Below are 3,458 nucleotides of genomic sequence, written 5' to 3'. Positions count from 1 at the left end.
GTGTCGACTAGAGTAAGGTATTTTAACACCACTGGGAAGTGGTCACTTCCCAGTAGGTTTTGTTTTACAGTCCATTCTATCTCCTGAAACAAGGATGGACTGCAAAAAGACAGGTCTAAGGCTGAGAGAGTCTGACTTGAAGAGTGTATGTATGTAGGTGCCCCTGTGTTTAAAAGACAGATGGATGTTGATAATAAAAATTTCTCTAACATTTTCCCTCGAGTGTCAGTTCTTGTACTGCCCCAAAGTGGATTATAAGCATTAAAGTCACCTAGAACTATAAAAGGACTTGGAAGTTGGCTGCATACATCTTCTAATTCTTTTTGTGTAATAGTGTCTGATGGCGGCAAGTATACCGAGCAGATGGTGACGATCCTGTCTAAACACACCTGCACAGCTACAGCTTCCAAGTTTGTAACTAGGTGAATTGCTTTTGTTGGGAGAGATCGCCGTGTGATGATCGCTACACCACCAGATGCTCGGGTGGCGTCACTTCGATCTCTTCGAAATATGTTGTGTCTACGCAGTGGATTTTGTGTTTGGTTGTTCAAATATGTTTCCTGAAGACAAAAACATGTAGCATTATACGTCTCGAAGAGATCGTTCACATCATCTAAGTCAGAAAGGAACCCACGACAATTCCATTGGAGGATCGTGTGCTGCATAATAGTTGCAGTACTAAGAAGTAGTAGTAAGTGTGTCAGAAACTTTTGCCGACTTTGAAAAGCTTTCATTACCTATTTTTTTGTTGGAGGTGTGACCCGCGGCCTTGTGGGTTTCTTCCGCGCAGCCGCAAGCTCCTTGTCAGATATGTCAGGGAGTGACCCACTCCCCGACAGACTAGCTCTATTCTTTTGGAGGACTTGGGAGCTCGTGCTCGCGAAGGAGCGCTCAGAGCTCGTCTCGTCCTCGCAATCCATGGATGTGGTCTCCGTGGACTGTGAGGACAGAAGTGGCGTCGGTGTTAGGGACGCCACTGGAGTTTCGGGGACTGGAGGTGGACGTGCACCTCCCTGGACTTCTTTTGTGGTTGTCTCTATCAGCAGTGATTGCTCGGTCTGTGTGAACTGTGTTACTAGTTTTACTTTCTGTTTTACGGCTGTGGCAAAGGATTTTTCGAAAAAGATGGGAGCTACTTTTTTTCTGTCTGCTGGGTAACTGATGTTCTGTGTAACCTTAACGTGCAGGACTTCTTTTTCATATTTCCACTTTGTACAGGACCTCGAGTAGGATGGGTGGTTGGAAGAACAATTGACACAGCAGTCTGGCCCTTTGCATTCTTTGGTCTCATGGTCACTCTTTCCACACCGTGCACAACAAGCAGAGCCGCGGCACCCGTCTGCAGCATGTCCAAACCTGTTGCACCGAAAACAGCGCAACAGGTTCGGAATGTAAGGTCGGACATCTACTGATAGGTAGCCTACTTTTAGTTTTGTTGGAAGTGTGGGCCTGTCAAAAGTCAGTACTATGTTTCGTGTGGTGATGTACTCCCCATTTTTACGGATTTTGATTTTGCGTACATCAACGACATCCTGATCCCTGAGCTCCATCAAGATTTCTTCAGGTGGCACGTCAACCAGCTCAAAGACTGAGATGACACCTCTGCAAGTGTTTAGTGTTTTATGCATCGAAGCTGCAATCTTTACTCCCATCATTTCATGAGCATTTAATATGCGGTTGCAGTCTTTCTCATTCGTGCATTTTATGAGCAAGTCACCAGATCTGATACGTTTTATTTCAGTGATATTTTTAGACAGGGACGCCACCTCTTTTTCAATAAAAAATGGTGACATCTTTCCTAGTGGTACGTTTTTCTCTTTTTCAGGGTCTGCACTAGACAGTACTATATACTTGGCAATGAACTGTTTATATGAACTTTGTGAAACTTCGGTCCGTGGTCGCTTTGCGGCCACGATCTCATGAGGAGAAGAAAATTTACCCATACAGGTTTGTTGAAACGAGTATTCCAAAGAGTCGCCCGTACTTCATACTCATACATACGGGAAGGTCCCGGAGTGTCGACAACCCATCGGCCGGAGCTTGACCAAGACCCCGACCGCCACCGTTCAAGGCTTCTACCCTTCGCCTTTCATCCCCTCGGCACGGTACGGATAACACCTTGGGACTGGGGGCTAGGATCCGTGGTGGCGCCACTCACCAAACACCAGCCGAAGCCGGTGCCCCCTGCGGGGGCTTCAGAGGTTATCAGCTGAAAAATCGGTGGTCATGTTGTCAAGGGTACGGCCACTTTTCCATGGGACGGCCCGAGATAGAGCTGGGGAAGAAGGTCCTCGTCCTCCTCTGGGCCTCACAAACCTGGAGTGCTTCCAGTGAGCGCCAGGTACTCAAACTCGTTAAAGATTTCGCTGTAACATATTGCCATTTTCAGCTCCATTGCGGACAGGATTAACGTGTCGAAATCTTCAGCATGTCGTGTGGTGCGTCGCACTGTGGTCGCTGCGACAGGCCATACTGCTCCCTTTGTTACCCATAGCCACAAGGAGACGATGCACATCGCACGATTGAAGGCTTCTGGACGACGGCGGGATTCCCAGGCATCATCATCGCTTTAGGAGGCTCCTGTACCTCGAGATAAAGAAACCAGGCATTATTGTTTCACTCACCATATGCGCCTGTGTGTGTGTGCGTTGCACAACGCGTGTCTGATGTCGGGTGATGAGCGGTCGCCACTGTCAGTGCCTCCTCTATAGTCTTCGTGCCTGGCAGAAGAGGCGGAGGACAACAGGCCTCCGCCGTCGCGTCCAGTACGCTACTTTGCCACTATGAGGCGCCACTCAAACAGGGTACTTAGGAGCATACGCCACAAACGTTGATGAGCAACAGCGCTGCCTGTGAACTGTATATCGTCGTTTCACGATCAATTTGTGCGCTGTTCGTTAGCTTACTGCCGGTTTCTCGATTCCACAGGTAATGAAATCTTTTCCCGTGAAAAGATACTGTCGGTTGCACAATGATATGTCGCAAATTTCAAGTCTTGTGAGCCCAAAACAGTACTTTTTTTTTCTGTACAACCTATAGACGTGAACGCTCACAGCTTCGTGCATTTTCGCGACAATGGTTTCCTTCGAAGTACTTGAAGGCATCATTGTTATCTGTTACACCGAATGCGTAATTAGTAAGCAGCGGCCGTAAAAAGCGAACTGCTATGAGTTCCATGAACCTTCTTCTGTGATCAGTGCTGGGGTTAGCTGTGCACCTGAGCACATTTGAGCTACAGAGGGCCGGGACTGCATGGTGCACCAATGTAGCTAGAGGCTTTTGCAGAACTGAGATCGGTTGTAGGACAGTCTCAGCAAATGTCCTAACTGTCTCCAAAACAAATATCACTGGGTAGGGGAGACCACCTCTGTCCTGGTGGTGTGTGAGCTGGAAAATGGGCTGGTTCGTGGCAGGCTTTGTGGACACTGCAACGCAAGAGTCACATTCCATTTCCTCGC

The 3,458-nt window shown here is 48.0% G+C and overlaps 1 long non-coding RNA gene across 1 annotated transcript; it reads left to right on the top strand.

Annotated features, from left to right (window-relative positions):
• Positions 1 to 1,038: 1,038 nt before the first annotated feature.
• On the top strand, positions 1,039 to 2,023 carry LOC135388486 (uncharacterized). Its single transcript, XR_010421414.1, has 3 exons — positions 1,039 to 1,391; positions 1,826 to 1,947; positions 2,008 to 2,023. It is a non-coding gene; the product is annotated as an uncharacterized LOC135388486 (long non-coding RNA).
• Positions 2,024 to 3,458: the final 1,435 nt, after the last annotated feature.

This window comes from Ornithodoros turicata, chromosome 3 (assembly GCF_037126465.1).
Source record: "Ornithodoros turicata isolate Travis chromosome 3, ASM3712646v1, whole genome shotgun sequence".
NCBI lineage: Eukaryota > Metazoa > Arthropoda > Arachnida > Ixodida > Argasidae > Ornithodoros > Ornithodoros turicata.
This window is presented reverse-complemented; position numbering and strand designations above follow the sequence as displayed.